The sequence below is a fragment of the Protopterus annectens genome, chromosome 3.part1, assembly GCF_019279795.1.
Source record: "Protopterus annectens isolate FY-2018-M chromosome 3.part1, PAN1.0, whole genome shotgun sequence".
NCBI lineage: Eukaryota > Metazoa > Chordata > Ceratodontiformes > Protopteridae > Protopterus > Protopterus annectens.
In genome coordinates, this window is record NC_056732.1 from 872,471,089 (window position 1) to 872,495,771 (window position 24,683).

Here is a 24,683-nt window from a genome sequence, read left to right on the forward strand (position 1 = left end):
TCATATTTATATTTCTTTAATGCATTGCTTCTTAAAACAAAATAACAATCAGCACAAAATAAGAGAAAGACCATTGTGGTTTGGCCTGCTATATCTCCACAGGGGAGGTGTGGTGGCACAACCATAAGCAGCATAGACACCCTGGGCATCTGGGTCACAGCCTTTCAGTGTTGTCTCCACATCTCCCCCCTACCTGCTCTACCTATGTCAGCTAGCTCAGACCCAGCTGCTTTTGCAGTTTTACCCTCCGGGAGTAGTAGTGGAGGTGGTTATTTTGTCACCCATCTCTCTCAAAAAAAAAAAAAAAAAACAAAAGAAAGGAAAAAAAGTAAAAAGGGCATCTGTCCCACAAAAAAATATGTCTCATTCATAGCTTTCCACTTTGCCTATGTGCCAGCTTAAAAAATTGGCTATACAACATTATTCTGTTGTTATCACCCATTTCTGGTGTAGTGATGCTGAAACAGTTTATGTAACAGTTCTTAGGCTGTTGTTAGTAATATGTTCATAGGTTCCTAGGTGCTTACTAGACAAATGACCACAAAGGCATTTTTAAGCCTACCCATACATTGCAAATCTGTGACAAATGTTTGTACCCTTGATAAGTGTAAGCACATGCTTGGAAGATGAAACATTTACAAACAGAGGGCTGGGATATGGACCATTTACAAGCTGCCTGTGTCCAGTAGAGACAGAGGTGCTAAACCAGGGGTGAATTCTCTGTTCCTCATCCAATTATTCAAGTTACACTTGAATTGGTTTAGGTAGGAACTCTGCTTCACATTGATGGGAAGCCTGTTTCACAGAAGGGATAGTCTCTGAGATATATACCTGTGTCTCCAACTGGATCTATTTATATCAAATGAAAGGTTTACATCTCTAGAATGGGTAATGCTGATGCTGTCTGTTTTGTAGATATACAAGAGGTCCATCAATGTGGGTTCTGGCAATACCTTGTATGCCAGGCATAAATCTCACCTCAACAGCCTGTAGGAGACATAATTCATGGACTAGGCCTTCAGGCAGTTTGCATAGGACATATTGCTTAATGCCATGTATTCTTTTAGTGAGCAACATCTGTGGACATTCCAATTGTTGGATACGTCTGGTTAGGTGCATACCAAAGGGAGCATTGCACTCAATGATAGGTCTCAGGTATTCTGAAATCAGTGGAACAATAAATTTATTGGACCTAGATGCCATATCTTTGATTATAAGTCGCATAACATAGAATGATTTTCTCACTGCTATGCATATATGATGGTCAAGGACTAGATTACTGTCTGGATGTGTCCCAAAGTCCCTGACTATTGCGTCAGCTCTTAGGGATGTGCTGTCAATATGATAGCTAAAAGGAGTGGAAGACTTTTTGAAGGATACTCTTATGCTTTTCTGTGGCATTTAATTTTAGTCCATGGATCTGACACCAGTTGTCTGTGTCAGCCCTTCCTGGAGAGCACTTGTGTTGGTGGGGGATTGTATCACTGCTCCTAATTTGCAATCCTCTGCAAATTTAGTCAGCCAGAGGATCTTGACACTGGCCTTGATTTCAGAGAAGTAAATGCCAAAAAGGAGTGGTCCCAGAACCAATCTCTTACAGACTCCACTTGTGACTGGTCTCTTTGTAGTGGTGGACTCCCCAATTCTAACATCTGGACGTTGTCTGTAAGCCAACTAACTATCCATCGGATGACTTAAGTTTATACCTAACCTCTTGAGATTGTTAACAAATGCCCACACAAATATTCAGTGAAGGAAACACTTGACAAAAAGCATAAATTATTGTATAACAAAATTAAACAAAGTTTAACAGCTCACAAAACTTTCAGACAACATCCTTCCTCAGTGTGTAACAAACAGTTAAAACCCTTTCCATTTTATACACTTCTATATTAAGATGGAAATCACAAGAAACAGCTTCAACAAGGTTTCCCTAAAAGTATATACCACCCTTAATGTTCAGCATTTTATACAGGAAAGTCAGCTCATGAGTTTAAAGATAGAATTGTAAAGCATAAGTCAGATATTAGAAGGGGCGTGACTACTAATGCCCTTGCTGGACATATTAGACAGGAAGGTTCAGAGCATACATTTAAGTTTCATGCCATTAGGGTTATTTATCTGAATAAAAGAGGTGGTGATACTAGTAACTTATTAGAGCTGAAAGAATATGAATGGATAGTAATGCTTCAAGCAGACATAAAACCGGTATTGACTACATCAGTGAGTATTAAACCAGTGTTGTAAAGAAAGCAAATCTTTTTCTTCTTTTCCCAGTTAGGGGTTGCCACAGTAAATCACCTGTCCATTTGTGACTGGCAGTGTGGTTTTACGGTGTTGAGTTGCCAGCCCAGTGCCCAACCTTCCACAGAAGGCACACACATACATGCACTCACTCCTAGGGCCAATTTAGATTATCCAATCCACCTACAGCATGTTTTTGGGATTTGGGAGGAAACCAGAGCACCTGTAGAAACCCACATGATCACAGGGAGGAAATGCAGTCTCCGCACAGAAGACACCCCAGCCGAGGATCAAACCAGAGAACATCTTGCAGTGAGGCGGCAATGCTAACTGCTGCACCACCATAGCCACCCATTGTAAAGAAAGCAAATGATTTTGAAAGCAAATGATTTTTTTTTTTTTAAATGAGTTAGAGCATATACAGTATATGTGTTTTCTGTATAGATGTTAATATAGTATACTTTTAAAGATTTGTTATGTTATTGTCATTTTAATGGTGGTATATAGATTCAGGGAGATCTTGTTGAAGTTGTGTCATATGATTTCAATCTTAATTTAGATGTGTATAAATGGAAACAGTTTTAACTGTTTGTTACACACTGAGGAAGGACGTTGTCCGAAATCTTTGTGAGCTATTAAACTTTGTTTAGTTTTGTTACACGCGACTTTATACTTTTTGTCAAGTGTTTCCTTCACAGAATTTTTGTGTGGACATTGCTTGCTGTTGTTATTACAGTGAAGGTTAACCATTGTGCTGGTCCCTTGCTATCAGTTTGTCAACAAATGCCTTTGTCAGTTCAAGGTAGACAGAGTGAACTATTTTGCCCTTCCATTGTTTTGCTGACCTTCTCAAAGAAGTTCATGAGGGTGAGTATGCATGACCTGCCCTTGATGAAACCAAATTAGGTTGGGTCCAGTGCCTTAAATATTCCTATGTCATTATTGATCATTTCCATGATAATTCATTGTGTGACTTTACATAGAGGCTATTGAGACTTCTGGGCCTGTAATTTTTCAGGGTTGGTAGATGTCAGACCTTTGTGCAGAGGGATTACTGTTGCTGTTCTCCATTCATGAGGCACAAACCCTGTTTGGAGGCTACAGTTAAATAGAAATTCCAGAGTGCCTGATTGGTTGTTTCATGCTATTTAGAAGGGATCCTCATATATTGTCTGGGCCCAGTGATGCAGTGTTCTTCACCTTAGAGATATCATTAAGGACCTGTGCTCTAAAGATAGTAGTAGGAGTTACATTTGAAGGTATTTTAAGAAGGAAGGTTGAGAGGGAGAGAGGGGTAAAGTTGGGGATGAATTTGTCAGCCAGTAAGTTGGGTATATCTTCTGCTTTAGTATAAGTGGCTTTGAAATTTAAAAGTGAGCACTTCTGAAGGATGACCACATTCTCTAGAGCTAAAACAAGAAGTTTGCGATGGGTCTAAATCCCAGAATGGAAGAGAAGTAGTCCGTCGACAACAAAACTTATCAAATGGAGCTGACTACAAAGATTTTACTAATATACTAATAGAGAATATGGAACAGATGGACAGTGTAACTTTGGACAGCATTTGGTTCACTCTAATCCGGATAACAGACAAGGTGACTATAAACAAACGGTTTTACAAAATAATATTACCGATTTTAACTCTGTTATTACAAAAAAAGTAAGTTTTTAGTGATTTAATGCATAATGATGCACATTCTGAAAATAATAGTTATGTGATTAATTTAGACAAATTTAATATGTTTTTCCATAAGTACAAGACTCTAGATTTAAATAACGCATACCTAAAAGAATGTGTAAAATTGAATATAGTGCCTAAAGGTTTAGGGGTATGGAAATACTTAAACAAAGTTTGTGAAGAGCCTGAGTTCCACAAGTAACTAATTCAAATTTTTGATAGATGTGGAACAGACATAGTTAAAGCTATAATCAGGCAAAATGAAAGGGAAATGGATATTATTTATAAAGATTTAGAACAGATCAATCACCACATATTAAATGGCGATGTTTACTATTGAAACTAAAAATATAAAATGCTATGATATTTTAGGGAATGTAGAAGGAAGGTATAAAAGTGTTTTTAATAGGATGATGAGAAAAATAGAAAGAGATTTAAAGGAATATATAGAACAAACCTGTTACCCTAAACCTAAGGTTTATTTTAACACTTATGGTGAAGACAAAAGGGAGGGTAGGGAACAAAATTATCAAGATGTGCAATTTTACGAGGATAATTATGACATGACAAAACCCCCTTACAATTTGAACAACCCTTTGGTGTTTACTCCTCTCTGAAGATTGGAGAGGCTAAAGAACAGGGAACCGTACACAACAATTACAACAGAGGGAAAGGGAACTTCAGGGACAATCAGTGGAGGAGATAACCACTAGTATTCCATTTCAAGATAGAATTATAAAGGACAATTGTAAATGCACCCCAGATTCAGCAAGCTCTGCACGGATTGCAGGAATAGTGCAAGAACTGCTTCACACAATATGGCCGACAATCTATCCATGATCGAGATCCCGGGATGTGCATGAGTACTCCTACACTATTCCTTTATAAACACCACTGCTATATGCTAATTACCTCATTTTCTGGTGAAAACCATGCAAATGAAGTGAATTAACGATCCAGGAAGTAGGCAGGTGTCTGTGCAGGAATAGTGTAACCTGTAGAAATGTATTCTGTTACTAAGCAAATACATTTCTGGAATTTACAAAACTGAGGTGTTCAGTGTAGTAAGCATTCAATGGCCAAACATATGGCCATTGGCATGAAAAATAGTTGAAATTTTATTAAAAAAATGTTTTTTTTTTTTGGGCCAATCTCAGCCATTTAAGCGTAGGGCAGTGGTGTGCAAATGGGATCATCACGAAAATAAGAAAAAAGGGGGGAAATAAACTTTTATACCTAAATCAGCATTTTGCCATAATAATCAATGGCATGCACGAGACAACAATACCAGGGAATAGCGGTTACTAATTGGGAAGGCTCAGTGTGAGTGTGGTAACTATGAATTAGCATTCTGGTTTATGCAAATGAGGGGACTGATACAGAATCACAGATTTCCTCTCAGTGTCAGCTTGCACCCAACCGTGTAGGTGGAGCAACACCATTGTATAAGTATAAGAGGTGGATGACCTCATAAGGGGATGTGTCATGAATGCTGTAAGCTTATTGGAGCTCTGTGGCCCTTGTTTGCAATGTGCCTCACATCGTTGAGCACTGTTTTCCCTGCTTAAATGAGTGTGCACGCCACGCACTGGGTTTTAAACAAAAAAATAAATAAATAAACAGGAAATACCAGTGCTGTTCACATTTGAGCAGTGGGTATGCGTGCCATGCCTCGGATATTAAATGGGAAAGCAATGAGAAGGGAAAACAGCAGTAGGAAAGCAGTTAAGGAGAACTAGCATAGCTGGCAGGTGAAATGTATCAGAATAAGCCAATTACACTGGCAGCAGCCTAGCACACTACTATAAACTATGCAAAAACCTTTCAGCCTGATTTTTCCCACAAACTCTACAGCACTGGTATACACAGAGGGGGAAATATTACCTGACAAAACTAACAAAATGTTAGGGACTGCTGTCGCTCTCATACATCAATATGTTCAAGAGGCTGAGGGTGGTGAGGATGTGAATGCTGATGATCATCCCACAGTGAGGAGGAGGAGTAGAGTGTACAGACCCAGGGTAACCTACCAGTAGCTACATGAGCTAGAGATAGTGGAGTGCTATAGGCTGGACAGGGGCATTCTACAGCAAATTGTTGAGCTGTGCTGGCCCCGACTCACACACAGAACCAACAGACAGGAACCCATCCCAGTGGATACCAAAGTATGTGTAGGTTTAAGAATACTAGCCACAGGTACATTCCAGAGGGCAACTGGGGATATCATGGGGATCTCACAGGCATCAGCATCCAGGGTACTCCACCAGTTCCTGTATGCCATGTCAGCACATGCCAGTGAGCACATATATTTCCTCAAGACCCGTGAGTCATTGACCAGCAATATGTGTCTCTTCCACCGAATAGCAGAATACCCTGAGGTAGTGGGTGCTATAGACTGCATGCACATACACATCAGAGCACCAACTGGTGATTGGGGTAGGGTCTACATAAACTGCAAGGGCTTTCTCTCCATCAACTGCCAGGTCATGTGCAATGCCCAGGGCATTACCTTGAAAGTGTGTGCTGGCAGCCCTGGAAGCTATCATTACTCCCACATCTGGCATATGACACAGCTGTACCAGTCATTTGCCAGTGGGGACATCCCATATGGCCACCTAATGAGCGATGCAGGCTATGCACTGGTGCCATGGCTGATGACACCCCTCAGAAATGCACACACATGAACAAGAATTCCATAATGAGGCACACGCACAACCCAGAATCATTATAGAGCATGGGTTTGGGATGATCAAGTCACAGTTCTGCTGCCTGGACATATCCAGTGGAGCCTTGCAGTACTCTCCAGCTACTTGTACACAAATATTCATAGTATGTGCTATGCTACACAATATAATCCTGTGGAAACAGCTGCAGCAGGAACAGCATGGGGCAAGGCCACACAGCTCCCCACCATTGTCAAGGCCATGACAGGCACAGAGTGACTCAGAGGAGGAATTACCTGAGCCTGCCCATGTAGGCAGAAGGAGGCATGCCCATTATGCCAGGCCTTAGCAAAGAGGAAACACATAGCACATACACTGACACGGTAGGGACCCATGGAATGACACCTCTCTCTGACTCGCACATACAGTAAAAGGGATGCCAAACATGACACCACCTGTGCTTTACCATGTATAGAGAGTGTACTATGTACATCCACCATAGTCAGGCCTCCAGCACCATCCTCAATACTGGCCCAGCCACAAGGTAAGTCACTCTTCCTATCAATTACTGAATGGAGTAGTATGTTCTGATAGTTGTATCTATGGTATGGACGCAAGCATACAAGGGAAATGGGTGGCCGAATGGGATGGCAGCAGGTAGTGGACACCTATATGGGCAGCATGAAATCCATAACAAATACTGGTGTCAGCATACTAAACAGCACTAGACAAGGAGACAAATCCCACTGCAGTACATGTGGTAGCCCAAATAACTGTGGGTGTCCATAGGACACACACATGCATGTCATTGAGGATCACATACCCACCATCAGCCTCAGCCAGCAGGACAGGTGTAGATGACCATAAAGAAAGGCTGGGCTAATGCCTCCAAATGATAGCAATGGTAAACAGCCCCCCTCCAGATCTACACAGACAGACTACATCAGGTCTGGCAGTTGTATGTTAGTTCTGAAGGGTAAGAAGTCTGAACCTGAAATGCAGGTCAATAAAACCTAAGATCTGTACTCTACTGATATGCCTACAATCTACATGATAGATCAGAATACAATATGAAATGGAAGCTAGCAAAGTACCTGAAATACTGATATAGTCATAGTAAATGTTTAAAGTCATCAGGTGTGCCCCCCACACACACACACAATCCTATGTAGAAATGCAGTAACATGTAATTGTGAGAAGTAATATCAGTGGAGCAAAGATTGCCTGAGCTGGCCAAATCTATAGGATAGATTGTTGCATTTGTACAATATGCAGGGGGTCTGTGTGTTAGGTTGTTGTGTGTTCAATATTGTCTGAAAGGGGTTAGCATGTAGGCATGGAGGGTTGTGACTCAGGGGCCTATGGGCAGTACTGAGGTTGACAAGGGCCGTGTTCCGACAACTGCAGTGCCAACCACAATGCTTCTCAACAATAACCATGTCAGCAGTCATCCATACTCACTGTCCAGATGTCAATATCTGTCATCGCCTGAAAGCTGGGCATGCCATGAACTTGGGCCCATACATACACGCAGTACACAAGTGGAAGTATCCCAAACAGAGTGCATATAATGTAACTGTCAACAGCACACAACTTTGAAATTGTACATACAGGCTAGCGGCACATTAGTTGTCCGTGTAGTATGGAATACTGGTGTAGTCTGGCCAATCACTGGCAGACCACAAAAGGCACAGTTATGAAGTAATGAGAGACTGCCTTTGTCCACACACAAGGCAGCATAAGGGGAATGTCCCAAGTATATCTGTGAGTCGGATGCAAGTAGCTTCTATATCACACATGCACTCAGCTCACCCCACCATCAGCCACAGGTTTATCAAAGGTCATGTCCTTGCTGTTGAGAATGAATACAGTATGACCCCACTTCTGTATGCGGACACCCACAGAATGCAGCATGCTGAAGAGGTGCCCTATGCAGGTGTGTCCCTAGCTGTAAGCAGCACCCTGCCTGCATCCAGACCAATGGATCAATATGGACAAAAAGTTTTGCCATTAACACCTCGCACACTTACCCTGTCATCCCAAGGGAATCCACTGGCTTGCAGCCTGGGAATGTAGGAGTGACAGAATGCACTGGCCTGCTACAGATGGCCTGCATCACTACCAAATGGCCTACAGTCCTCTGTCAAAGGCCTGTGCCTCACCCATAGCGCCAATGTATGGTACTACGGGTGAGGCACAGGCCGTAGTACCATACATTGGCACTATGGGTGAGGCACAGGGCTCACCCGTAGTGCCAATGTATGGTATCTCATGGGGTCCTAAGTAACAACCTAACACAGTCAACTGAACACAAATGCAAGCACATGTTGACAAATCCCAGTAGCATGCCTCCCATGTCCTACTGCAAGAACTGTGGACCAATCCATAAATACCACTGGGATGAAGGGCCAACTATAGGGATACTTCTCAGATATTGCTCGCATAATGTTAGGAAGAGGAAAGAATAAGAGGGGTGTAGAAGCATGGATGTTATGGAGTGTGGGAAGTCTGAAACTCTGATGTGTGCCCATACTACCCCTGCCTGAAAACCCAGTAATGGGTGGCTACAAACCTGCTTATAAACCACAATGTGAAGGGGAACTGACCAGATATATAAGCCCTGCCACTGGGTAAACTGGGTGAATCTGTACAGCTGAGAGGTATGGCCACAGCAGGATATGACCATTCTGTTAAGTCGATGTATGTACAAGAAGGGGATCATCAGTCACCATACTACCAAGGTGCTGGGCCATTTACATAGACCCATCAGGAAGTGTCTATAGCTACCCCTCCAGAATGGCAGTAGTGTGCAAGAATGTGTAGGCTGCAGCCCACAATACTGGACTCAGCTTCATTCATCTTGTATTTCCCAGTAAATAACTGTGAGTAAATAATTATATCTGACAGTAGCTGATGACATAATACATCACAGTGTAAAACAGTACATATGTCTGAATATCTCTGCTAAAGCCAACCATGTAACACAAGCAGCACAGACAGGAATAGTTACTGTATACCCCTATCTTTCGCCCATTATGACTCCATATTGTCAACCTATCTACAGATATCCTGCAGAAACAGTTTGCTAGCTGTAAATGTAGAGTACCAAACCCTGGACTGGAGTACAACCCTACCTGGAATGAATTCACACACTCAATACAGAAGGTCATACTGGGCATGCTCCTACACTTAAGAGAAATAATGCCCATGTCGGACAACACAATGGACTATACATATCTGTCATTTGCAAATGTCTGTGCACAAACACCAAACTGTACACCATTTATGCTTCACACACACACTGGATAGGAATACTCACATATATCTAAGGCCAACAGACTATAATATGTCAAATATACACACACACAGATGTGGGGAAGAGAGATACAGACAATGACAGAGAGAATTCAATTATGAGGCCTGCCCCACCCACTACACATCTCATTGGCCTATATCACATGATGTGTTGATGTCAATCACTGTAGATATTCCTTTTGGTAGCCCTCAGCCCTTTAGTGTCTATGGTGCTTGTGATAACTGTGTAACAATATAGTACAAATAAGTATTCATGTAACATTGGTAAACTCAGTCTTGTCAAATGTAAAGTTGTGTGTGACTGAGTGTGTGTGTGTGTGTGTGTGTGTGTGTGTGTGTGTGTGTGTGTGTGTGTGTGTGTGTGTGTGTGTGTGTGTGTTTCCAGAGTAATTATTTATGGCCCATTCACACACACTGCACTTCCCATTGCCCATGTTAGCACTCCTTCTGATGTCAATCATCCTGAAATAACCCTTTGGGCAAATTTTAGACTGATAAGCTCTGTAGCACTAGCAATAAGTGTGTAATACTGTAGTGTAGCAAATGAGGTAGATAGGAGTTATTATCTCAAACATGGCAACTGTTAAACTGTGTGTTTGGAGATTAATGATTTTGAGGCCATTCACACTCACTACACCTCCCATTCCCTACTTTAGCACTCCTACTGATGACAGTCACCTTGAAATAACCCATTGGCCAAAGTTTAACCCATAAGCTCCGTGGCATGTGCAATAACTATTTAATACTACAATGTAGCAAACTAATTAGGTAAAAGTTCTAATCCTGGTCCTGGTAACTGTGAAAATGTGTGAGTGTGTGTGTCTTTGTCGGCACCTGATTTTGTGGACATTCACACTTACTACATTTCCTTTACCCCTCCTTTAGCACTGCTGCTGATGTCAGTCATCTTCAAAGATACCTTTGGATAGCTCTCTAACATATAAGCTCTGTGGCACTTGCAATAACTGCATAATACTATAGTGTAGCATACTAATTAGGCAGGCATACTAATCCTGGTTCTGACAACTGTGAAACTGTGTGTTTGTGTAAGACAGAGTGTGGGTGTCTTTATTAACACCTGATTTTGGGGTCATTCACACTTATTACACTTCCCTTACCCATCCTTTATCACTGCTGCTGATGTCACTTACCTGCAAAGATACCTTTGGACAACTCTCCAGCATATAAGCTCTGTGGTGCTTGTCTTGTGATAACTGTGTAATACTATAGCGTAGCAAGCTAGTTAGGCAGGAATTCTAATCCTGGTCCTGGCAACTGTGAAAATGTTTTTGTGAGAGAGTGTGGGTGTCTTTATTAACACCTGATTTTGGGGTCATTCACACTTACTACACTTCCCTTACCCATCCTTTATCACTGTTGCTGATGTCACTTACCTGCAAAGATACCTTTGGACAACTCTCCAGCATATAAGCTCTGTGGTGCTTGTCTTGTGATAACTGTGTAATACTATAGCGTAGCAAGCTAGTTAGGCAGGAATTCTAATCCTGGTCCTGGCAACTGTGAAAATGTTTTTGTGAGAGAGTGTGCGTGTCTTTCTTGACACTTGATTTTGGGATCATTCACACTTACTACACTTCCCTTACCCCTCCTTTAGCACTGCTGTTGAAGTCACTCACATTCAAAGATACCTTTGGACAGTTCTCTAACATATAAGCTCTGTGGCACTTGCAATAACTGTATAATACTATAGTGTAGCATACTAGTTAGGCAGGCATTCTAATCCTGGTTCTGACAACTGTGAAACTGTGTGTTTGTGTAAGAGAGAGTGTGGGTGTCTTTATTAACACCTGATTTTGAGGTCATTCACACTTACTACACTTCCCTTACCCATCCTTTATCACTGCTGCTGGTGTCACTTACCTGCAAAGATACTTTTGGACAACTCTCCAGCATATAAGCTCTGTGGTGCTTGCGATAACTGTGTAATACTATAGCGTAGCAAGCTAGTAAGGCAGGAATTCTAATCCTGGTCCTGGCAACTGTGAAAATGTTTTCGTGAGAGAGTGTGTGTGTCTTTCTTGACACCTGATTTTGGGATCATTCATACTTACTACACTTCCGTTACCCCACCTTTAGCACTGCTGCTGATGTCACTCACATTCAAAGATACCTTTGGACAGTTCTCCAACATATAAGCTCTGTGGTGCTTGCAATAACTGTGTAATACTGTAGTGTAACAAACTAGTTAGGTAAGAGTTTTAATCCTGGTCCTAGCAAGTCTGAAAATGTGTGTATTTGTGTGAGAAAGCGTGTGTATCTTTGTGGACATTTACACTTACTAGACTTCCCTTACCCCTCCTTTAGCACTGCTGCTGATGTCATTCACCTTCAAAGATACTAAAAACGTTAAAAACAAAAATGAAAACAAACTGTTTCAAAAACCGCTATGAAGCCAAAACTCTTCGAACCCACTAAGTTTATTTAAACGCTCAATAAACATGTTTTTCGTCCAACAATAAACTGTCAGTTAATATTTAAAATCCCAATATATAAATTCCCCGCCAAATGACGTAATCGGATAATTTATTCTTAAACATATATAACCTTAATATGTTCTAAGACAGTTATATGTAAAAATAATTCATTCAAGACTTTGCCTTATTACAAATTATCAGCAACAACTTTACAATAATAAAACAGTGCTGAAATCATGAGTTATACTATGATTCAGCCCATATTTACTTGTTTAAATTAATTAAATCATGTTATCACAAATATGTTACATTATTAAAAACCAACTACAAAACCTAAAATATCACTTTTAACTTATGTTTTATGCCTAATTAAATACATCTACTGGGTTAATGCATACTGATGCATATATATGTACAACAATTATTAATACATATAATAGATCTTCCACAATATGTTCAAATATGCAAATCTCAAATTCCAGTTTTAGACAATAAATAACATAAAATCCAATTTATTTTATTGCTACTATTAATGAATTTCTAATTAGAATTAAAATAAAATAAAATAAAATAATATTTATCTATCCAAACTTTTAAGCTTTAATAAGTGCATTAAAGAGCATTTCTCATTCAGTCTTGGGTTAGTATAAGCGTTAAGCCTAATTTGCCATAACAGCTCCATTTTTTCTAATAATAACCCAAAGGGACATCCTGCACAACCTGATCAATGACTTTAAAACTGAATCTATGGTCTGGTTAACTCAAAATGTGCCTTGCAAGGGCATTATCTTATTTTTAGTAAGTTAATACTTCTAAAGTGCTCATACACCCTATCTCTTAGTCTACGCTCTGTTTTCCCTATATAAAAGGACGGACATCCTTGACATATTGCTATATATACCACTCCTTTCGAGTTGCAATTAAATTTGCCTTTGGTATGTAAAATAAACCCATTAATCTCAATCATATTTCCTAATTTCATTAAATGACAATATGAACAATTGCCACATTGCATCATACCCCTATTAGTTATTGGGGGATTTTTTTGTTGTTGTTTGTGCAACAATTCTTTAAAACTTAATTCTTTTCTCCAAACTATTTTTGGTGATGTGCCTAATTTTGAAATTAACATATTATCATCTTTTAAAATACCCCAATTTTTAATGATGATTTCTCTTATATTCTTAAAGTCTAGGGAAAAGGTTAAAATACATGACAAATTATAGTCTGATTGATTTGGTTGTTGTATAACCACTTGTGTTTTTGCCTTGATATGCAAATCACTCTGGTTACTCAAGCAAATACTTTGTTGCTTCAATATGGGTTGATAGAGTCCGTTAATCCTTTTATATATGACCTCTTCTATTAATTTTTCTATTAAAATCAGTGGATATGCTCAATTCAAAAACATCTGTTTCAAATTCAAACATTCTTCCATAAAGCATTTGTCTGAAGTAATCATTTGCGCCGCTCGTACTAACTGACCCTTAACTATAGACTTTTTTTTTTGATGTGTTGGATGTGCACTTGAATAGTGTAAGAATTTATCTGAATATGTGGGTTTTCTAAAGATTCTCCCTTCATACCTTTTATAATATTCATTTTTAAAAAGTTCTACATCTAAAAATGCAATGGATGTGGTATTGAAAGTATGTGTTAGCTGCAAAAAAATCTGTAGTATCATTTAAAAATGTTGTCAATAAATCTCACATAGAATTTAATTATATTTCCATGTGATTCATTCTCGAAAATATATGCATTTTCCCAAAATGACATCACTAAATTAGCATAACTAGAACCACATGGAGAGCCCATAGCTACTCCTTCTTTTGGATGTAAAACTGATTATTGAACAAAATAAAGTAATATGACAGTATACTATCAAGGAGATCTTGTACCAAGGAGACTTCGTCTTCTGGTGCACGTTTTTCTCATTCTTGCTGTTGCCCATTCAATCCCTTGCTAATGGGGGATACTAGTATATAGCTCCTTTACGTCTTCTGTCAGAAAACTATATTCTTGTTGGTATGTTAAATTGTTAATTTTATCCAAATATGCCCAAGAATTCTTTAAAATCCACTGTTCCATTACCACATACTTTTTCATTATAGCGTCTACATATTTAGCACATGCATAAGTGGACGATCTCCTTCCATCGACTATTGGTCTAAAAGGAGGGTCGTTAAGGCTTTTATGAATTTTTGGTACCCTGAAAGTACAGGATGCCCTTGATGATTCCATCACTAAATAATTGAGTGTGTGCTTCAATAAACAGTTCGTTTAATAGACTTTTAATGAATTGATTTGCCTTATTATATTCATTAATTGATGTGTGTTGATAAGTATCGGTAGTTAATATTTCTTTTATTTTCCTTTCATAGTCTGGAGTATCCATAAAAACCAACCCCCTCCTTTATCTGGGTTCATTACCCTCACATCGGCTGCCAGCAGGACTTCAAGACTGTCCTTTTCATACTTACTAATGTTATATCTGTATTTGACTTTTTCTTGACTTAATTTCCTAAGATCTAATTCACAAATTTTTTTGAATATATACAGAGCATTATGCAATGGTGGATTAAAACAACTGGCAACCCTAAGTTGGTTGTTAATCATAATTTGACCACCCAAAAGTTGTTTTAAATTTAATTTCCTCACAAACAGTTTTAAGTCACAAATAGTTTGGGCCAAGTCCATTTTATGTGAGGGAACAAATGTTAAACCTTTTGACAATATGTCCACCAATTGTTCTGAAACATGAAAAGACGAGAAATTGTAAACAGTAAAATCACCCTGTTTGTTTTTTATAATTACATCAGAAGTTCTGTTTTGTTGATTCATCGATGTCATTTCCTGTTGTTGTGATTTTTCCTTTTGTTCCATTGTTTCTTCTGATTGCGTTTTGGAAAACCCTGTTTAAAATTTGAAGTATAGTATAACTCATAATTTCAGCACTGTTTTATTATTGTAAAGTCATTGCTGATAATTTGTAATAAGGCAAAGTCTTGAATGAATTATTTTTACATATAACTGTCTTAGAACCTATTAAGGGTATATATATGTTTAAGGATAAATTGTCCGATTACATCATTTGGTTGGGAATATATATACTGGGACTTTAAATATTAACTGACTGTTTCTTTGCTTTTTTTCTGATGAAGTCTAACGATTATTGTTGGACGAAAAACGTGTTTATTGAGCATTTAATAAATTTAGTGGGTTCGAAGAGTTTTACTTTAAAAGATACCTTTGGACAGCTCTCCAACATATAAGTTCTGTGGTGCATGCGATAAATGTGTAACACTGTAATAGCAATAGATGGCTAAGTAGGGGTTCAAAACTCAGTCCTGGCAAGTGTGTGTATGTCTGTCATCAGTATCCTGTGATTGTGTAATAACAGAATCCATTGTGGAATGGGTTTTGCTACATTATTATATTGTGACTCTATATGTCCCAATGTCCACATTACAAGGCCAACAGTTGTCAAACACCATAGATGTTGGTGTAGACAATCCACAGCCATAAATGTCTACTGCCATGTGCAGTGACTATGTGACAGTATATATTAGTGAACAATATAGGCAACCCTTATAATACTCAGTGATTATTCTCCACCCACGGATCATACACAAACATGCTTGGCTCTTTCTCTTTCTTTTTTTCTTTCTTTCTTTCTTTCTTTCTTTCTTTCTTTCTTTCTTTCTTTCTTTCTTTCTTTCTTTCTTTCTTTTTTTCTTCTTTCTCTCTGTCTCGCTCTCTCTCCCTTTCTGGTAGATGTAGAAAAATACATCTGTTTTGCATAGGCAGCAGCTTGACTTTTGTAGGTAATGCTCATGATCAGCTGATGGCCTGTGCACAAATTGGAGTCCCCCACTTACTAATTGCTTGTGGAACAGCTGTGGCATCATTCCTATAGCCAATTGCATGGAAATACACTCCTATAACTAAGCACTTTATGTGGGAGTTGGCCCTTTTCCTTCACAGTGAGCAAGATTTCATGTGGGTGTCTGACAAACAGCATCAGCGAGGGCAGTTGAAAATAACTCTTACAACAAACACTGTGGAGACAGGCCAACAAACTGGAGAGGATGTTCCAGACATGGGGACAGAATGTAAGTATTGCTGTTCTACATTTGAAGTAATGTTGGTTTAACAGGATTTGTGTGGATATGGCTGTCCTGCATGATTTAAAGTCTGGCATGACAGTGTTATATGGTTGAGAAAACTCTCACCTATAGGGGAATCTGCAGACTGGCCAGAGTTTTGAGTCTTAGATTTGGTGTGTTACTCACACATTTTTTTGTCTTTATAAATGCAGCAGCATACTCTGATGATTGCAGTTACTGACTTCATATCCCTCAAAAGAGATATGTGACAACAAACCCTGTTACAGCAGCAATTTTCTCAGTTTATAACAGCAATTTGTCTATAATGGCCCTGTGTTTGTGCCTTTGTCGCCCAAGTCTGTCACCCATTGTCCATATGTCATGTAGTGAGAGGTGGATATGTACAGTATATCATTATTTTCTGACATCATTCCTGATATCAAGCCAGTGATATATCAGACTGCCAGACATGTTACATATAGGAGGCTTTATATTTGAATACAAAACCTGGACATTATGTTGTAGTCTGTACAGTAGTAAGGTCTGTGTACTTATGGTGATTGTTGATAGAGTGTCAGTATTGTGTAGCAGTGTATTGTGAATATGTTATTTGGCCTGTGTACAGACTGGGGTAGATGTCAGTGTTCTTGGTCCTGTTCTATTTGACATTGCATGCTGCTCCAGTTTCTGGTACCTTATCAGCTTATATGTTTGTAGGGCCAGACTGAGACATGTCCCATACCACAGTCAGGCGTCAGACTACACTGTGAATTTGGCCAGTATATGTAGAGTTAGTGTGTGTGTGTGTGTGTGTGTGTGTGTGTGTGTGTGTGTGTGTGTGTGTGTGTGTAGCAAATATGATGATGCTTTGTTCACTCAGTCCATACACTGTACTATTAATTAGGTTTACCATTATGTGACTGTGTTGAGATTGGTTATGGGTATGCACCTTCACACTGGTGTCTGTTACTCTCTGCTATTACATGCCTGTAGTGCCTGCTATATTTGCAATTTCATGTGTATTCCCTCATAGGAAAAATGGGTTAGTGTTGTGTCAGTCTGTCTGTAGTTTAGACAGTGCTTGGTGACATGCCTAGCAGCTCAGTGTATTTACCCTAGTGTGATATTATGTCCACATATTTGTCAGACGTACTGTTGTCTGGCCACCATATGTGTTGTGTATTTCTGACAAAGCAGTGGGATGCTGTAAAGATGTATGTCACTAACTAGTGGGAATTATGTGGGCTTGGGACCTCTGCTCCTTCAGTTACTATATGTTAGGAAAGACAAGAGGGTTTGAATGCATCAACTGTGTGAGCTTATCTACTCCAGTATGTGTAATATATTCCAATTTTCATGGCTTTAAACATCCCCTTTGTCAGGCTTGGTCCACATTTTTTGCACTAAGAAGTTCTGTGTATACCTCTCTACTGACCAGATTGTTTCAGACTGTCCACGTTTATTGCTCATATTTCTGCTGTATTCCACAGGATCTTTACTGTGATTTGTGTGGTACTTCATTATGATGATTTTATGATGTGTGTCAGTAACTGATGGCATACATTTCAGTTTCAGAAGAGCCTTCCTTCAGAACATGTATGTTGACACAAACCCTGTTACTATAGCAACATTCTACATTAATAACTGCAATACTTACATTACGTTCCCTTGCACTAAGAGGTTGAGAGTTATGGTGCTGAGGTATGACTCCACTACATGTTATGGGAATATTTAATATATAATATAATATATATACATACATATACACATATATATATATATATATATATATATATATATATATATATATATATATATATATATATATATACATACATACATATATATATATATATATATATATATATATATATATATATATATATATATCTCCTTTTTACGTGTAAACATGAGTGTTGTATATTCCTTCTCAGCTGTATCTCACCATATGTATCTGATATGTGTATATTTAGATATAAAAAACTTGACTGATTCCATACTATTTTCACTAAGTGCCAAACAATTCTAGTAGTCAAAGCAGTTGTTCCCTACTATTCAGTACATGTACTGAATGATATATTTGAAAAGGCAGCAGACATTTTTATAGCTCAGATGTCTTAGTGATTAAGAGCTGTGGCTGTAGTGTACAGGGTCCTGGGTTCAAGACCTGCATGGGCTATTTGGTTTGTTGCTGGGCAGAACAACGGCTGATGGTTACATGGTGATTAAGGCACTTTAAAATAGCTTTAAGAGGGTTTGCTTGGGTTTGCACAATGGTAAGCGGTGCTAACGTATGATTAAATGAATATGCACTTACACCATGTAGACTTCATTTACTGGTGGGCAAATCTGCTTAGCATTTACATTTAAGCAATGCTTAAACCTGCTAAGCATAGCACAGCCATGGTAACCAGTGATCGCATTCCAGTCTGATCAAATAACAGGGTAATGACATCTTTAATAAGTGTATTTAATTCCATGTACATAACATGCTTTTATGTACTGTCATTACAGTAGCAAGGGATGTGAGTATACTGTATGGGACATATGAGTATACATGGGTAGTACCACAATATTTTCTCTTTGTATGTGTATCACACTTGGGTAGTATCCCAGGTTATATGCAGTCACACTTGCATCGATTGTGTGATTACTTTTAACAGTGCTTTTCCAAGTAAGAGTAGATTGCAGATTGCAGTACTGGAACCATGCACCCTTGCAAGCAAAGCTGGACTCTGAGTACTGACTATCGTGTTCTTGGAGTTTGAGCTGCTATTTTATGTGTCTCCTATTGAATATTGATCTACTATGTTGATATTAACTGTAGACTACTATGTTTTTAGGACATGTCATTGAGGACTGCTGTCATGTAGTAATGGCATACCTATCAGTTTCAGATGTCTGTCTTTCAAAACATTAATCCTAATGCATAACCTGTTGGCTATCTACTTTCTGTCTGTCCTCTGTACAGATGTGCAGATGTTAGGTATTCATCTTGGCTGCTTACAGGCAATCTCTGTTTGACTGGCAATGAAATGTCTGCCCAGCTGTGTTATGAATGCCACAGCTAGGAAACCCCATTCTGTATGCACCACATGCCATGGATACCTCAACTAGACTGACACAGTCAACATAACTTGTTTGGGTACAGGTCACTAACCCAGACACTGGCCATGTTATGCAATATATGTTACATACATGTCAATTGGAGCACCTCATTGGCCCTCTTCAAGAGAAAACCAGATGAGTGGATGTTGAATTTAACTGTCACCCTGGGGATCACTCAAGTGGCATTAGTTGACAGATGGCCTGCTGACAAATGACAGATTTGGGTAGTCTAAAGGTTAAGGTGTTTGCCTTACAAACACAAGGTGCAGGGTTTGAGTATCACAAGGGATAATTGGCTAGGCTTAAAAAATGGCTCACAAGGGCAGTTAGCCTAGTATTAACCTATGAACCTACCAGTGTACTCACATGCCCTACTCTTCTCATCTCTCCATGATCATTAGCCTGGTACACACCTATCAACACCCGCACCTATAACCCTCAGTACTGACAAATGTGTTTGTGTGCATTACTGAGTATAACAGTGTTTTTGTCTTTGTAAATTTGTAGATGAAAATACTTTGAGGGCCTTCTCACCCACTACACCCCCATTGCTAAACTTAGAAAGGGCTGTTGCTGTAATTCACAATAAATTTACCTTGTGACACTCTTCACCCTATGAGCTACCTGGAGCTTGCAGTAGCAGCATAACACTGTTCGACCAATGGGTAGATATGCGTGGCTTACCCTCTGAGTCCTTGCAAATGTATATGTGTGCGTGTGTGTGCGTGTGTGTGCGTGTGTGTGTGTGTGTGTGTGTGTGTGTGTGTGTGTGTGTGTGTGTGTGTGTGTGTGTGTGTGTGTGTGTGTGTATGTGTGTGTGTGCAAGTATGTGTGCGTGTGTATTTTTGTGAGACAGCATTCTGAGGCCACATTCTCCAAATACACTAAACCTTGCCATACATTATAAGGGATGGGGATGTTGCTGACATTAAGAGATCCATGACAAAAATGCTTACCCTCCTATCCCTGTGGCATGTGCAATAAATGCATATCCCTGTAGTAGCAATAATTAGATAGATATGGGTTTATATTGCAGTCCTGGTAAATGTGTAATTGTGGGTATGTCAGAGCATTATCATGGGTTTCAGTCAGTATAATATCCAATATGGGGTGGGGTGCTGGGTATACTGTCTTTACACCATGGTACCCCCAGTACATGTCCCAAGGTACACTGTATGAGGACCACTGTCATTATCAACCATACAGGTAACTGATGACACTCATCAGCCCAATGATGCATGTGCTGTGTGCAAAAACTCTGTAACAGTATGGACTCACTGACAAGGTAGTCAGCACTGCTAAACCCAGGTCTGTCAAATGTGTTGATGACTGTATGTGTTTGTCACTGTATATATGACATTATGTTATACAATGTATTGGCCATTAACACCCAGTACATCCCCCATTACCATACTGTACAAGGCTTGGTGATATTGTTCACTTTGCAGGAAGCTCAGGACACACCTCACCCTACAAGCTCTGCGGTGTGTGCAATTAAGGACAAACACATTAGTAGCAATAAGTACCTAGGTATGGGGTCCAATCTCAGTGTTGCCAAGTAAGTGTGTGTGTGTGTGTGTGTGTGTGTGTGTGTGTGTGTGTGTGTGTGTGTGTGTGTGTGTGTGTGTGTGTGTGTGAAAGAATCTGCTTCAGTTTGCAGAAAATATATTTCCCAGGAGATCATTTGTCCGAAAACTAACTGGCAAAAGGTAACATTGCAAAGCAATCATCTTATGGAAATTCATTCCATCAAAACTAGTAGTGGATGTGTAAATACCCTTTTCCCCACTGTACAGCTATATAGTGATATTGGAGTTGGTATATATAGTTGAGTGTGGTTGTTGTGGGCACAGCCACCCACATTGGGGGGAGTGTTGTGAGTATCCCCCCACTTAGTGTGCTCTTATACTGTCCAGTTTATGCTAAGAGGTTAAGTAGTTGTTAATCACACTATGTGTGGTTCTATGCCACCCCACACCCTCCAAAGTGGGGGGTGCCCCCCACACCAGCACAACTATGTATACCAACTCCAGGATTGCACTACATTGGGGAAAATGACATATACCCTGCTAGTACCATTTCCAATGAAATTAAATTTGGAAGATTGATTATTTATTGATGTGATGTTTTGGCAATTTGGTTTTGGTGGAATTACATAGGCCAAAATGAGTTCTCTGCAAAATAAAGTACATCATACATCCATGTGAACAGTATTTTCTGTGTATTGCATCAACACAAAAATTTCTGTGAGTGTGTGTTGTTCACAAACATTTGGTGTGTGCCACCCAGTCCACTTACCATTGTCCACTGTAGAAGAGCTGCTTACATCAGCCACCATGCACTCACCTGTATACACCCCTCAGACCTATCAGTCATGTGGAACATACAGTAACTGTTATACAGACCTGTTACTTGTGTTCAGCTGTATCCAGGATATGACAAGGTCAATGTGTTACCACCCCTTGTAAGAAAGGACATCAGACCAACATCCTCCTGACACATAGACACCTAGAACACAAACAGAAAACATTATGGAGACCACATTCAGTTAGTGTTATAAACAGCAATAATGCATCATGGCTGGACAGCTACACACCCTGATGTGTAAGCATGAAACATTCCAGCTGACAGCACTTTAAACAGCATTACATTGTTATACTTTAGTACATTTACCCTGTGCCTTAGAACCATATTAGCATGTCCCTGCATCAATGGTATGGATGGCAGGGATATGGCACAGGTATCAGAATATACACAGGGTGTGGTGTGGGTTTGCCAGAGGCCTAGGCTGAGCCATTTGGTTGACATCATGTATGTGGGTTAGAGGGTTGTTTATTAAATGGTCTGTAAAGACATGGTGTGTGTAGGTATGAAAGTGCCCTAACTGTGATGGTGATGTGTGTGTGTGTATGGATGCACACAGTTCTGCCATGTGGCTACCCTATACAGGGGTACGTTGGACAGCTGTGGACCACACATGGCAGGGTGTACAGTTCTCTGTGTCTGGCCACGGACATGTGAACTGCTCCTGTCAGGGGTTACACGGGCACCATCAGGCAGAAGCCAAGATATGGTACTCTCCTCTGATGATGGCAATTGTCCTCTGGATCTGCATCCCTGTTGAGACCAGTCAGGACCACATGGGCATGGCCTGCTGCCTTGTGGTGTGGACAACACCCCCCCATAGTGCTGGTGCTAGTACTGCCACTACAGGAGCTGGAGTGAGATATTGTACATCCACATAGACCTCCACCTGTTGGTGTTGCTGAAATACGTCCATGAGGCTGACACCTATTTTATTTATTTTTATTTTACATTTGTTGACCGGGCTAGTCTAGCTGGATATATGTCCATTTTCAGTAGAGGCCCGGGGAGAACAGCTCCACACATAACATAATAAAGAGAGAAAGACAAGTTGTTAATAAAGACATACAATAAAAATAGAAATATAAATCAAATCAACTTGTTAGTAAAATCAACATACATTTAAGGAAATCAAACAGTTTAAACTCATACACAATGTTCTGACGGTTTCAAAGCAATTTTACTTAATACATAAAGGTTATGCAGTAAGGCATCAGCCATAAAGATAACAGTTAAAGCTCAGAAGGGTAGAGAAGTAGAAGGAGTATGAAAGATAAAATTATAGGGACAAGGCAAGAGTCAGGAAGTGAAGAGAGGAAAAGAAGGAAGACAGTCAAGAGGAGGTGGGAGATATGGGAGAAGTAGGTCAGAGCATAGAAGGACAGCAAGGGAAAAGAAACAGGGTAGACATTAGTTTTTAAGCAAAATGAAGGGTTAAAGGTAAAGAGAGGGTGGGGAGAGGGAAGTTAGCCTGGAGTACTACAAGAACAAAGCCAGTGGTTTTGGAAATACAGTTTGATTTGTTGTTTGAAGAGAGGTAAGGATGAGATTAGAGTTAATTCTTTGGGCAGCAAATTCCATACTCTGCCTACAGTATTGGTGAAAAGAGAGTCACCAGCCTACTCTCACCACATGCTCTACCACAGACACCACACAGTCGTGGATTCCCACCATCTCACCCAACTGTCTATCCATAACCTCTTCAAAATAATGGTGGGCATCTGCATGATCACAGATGTAGTCACATACAGCAGGAAGAGTAGCGCTTTGGAGCCTCAGACCATCTCTGGTGTAATGTTCCATATGTGCCTGTGCTTCCGTGATGGCCCAAAACATGTGTCTGGTGACACCTGCTGTGACACTTCTGCCAGAGACATGATGGCCAGCTGGCCTCCTATGAGCACCGCTGTTCATCTGCCTTTGTCGGACCTCGCTGGTCATCTGCTGTCACTGCTGTATACAGACACACTTGTCATAGTCACCACACTTTCCTGTCCCAAGCCACCACCCGCCAACTGTCCCTCATCTAAGGCCACTGGTGATGGGGTATGTGTGGCCATTGTGACTGTGTGCGAGGATGGGGTGGATAAAAGTGGGATGCCAAACCATGGCACAGATTCAGCCCCTGACAACCCTGCCTGTGCCTCACTATGCCTATCATCATTGTCAGAGTCTGTATGGACACTAACATCAGTTTGCCTGCAGGAGGGACCCTGACTCACCTTGCCACCTGTGAATGGCAGACATGAAACTTAAATTAAGACCTGTACATTATGTTTACTTCTATACACACACACACACACACACACACACACACACACACACACACACACACATACACATACAGGTGAGGTGGCACAAAGATATTAAATAGACCTCTCATTATCCAACAGTTGACATGCATGACATATGGCACTCAACAGCATACACTGCAGGCATTCATAATCCTTGTTACCAACAATATACATCTCTGTGATACATAAGTTGTGTTAGTAGGTGATGCCCCTACCCCTGGAACACACTGCACCCATGTACACATTATTGCTGTGTAACTACAGGACACTGGCATGTACTGTGCACCATACCTCATGAGTGTACAGACCCTTGCTGAATGTATAAATGTCTGGCAGTTATGTTTGCTCTGTTGCTTACAGCCCCTATGTGTTTGTCTGACTGGAATGATATGAGGATTGATGTCAATAATTAATGCCTGATGTTTGATTTGCAGATCTCATCATCAGCAGTGCATGTATGAGCAATACAGTCTGGT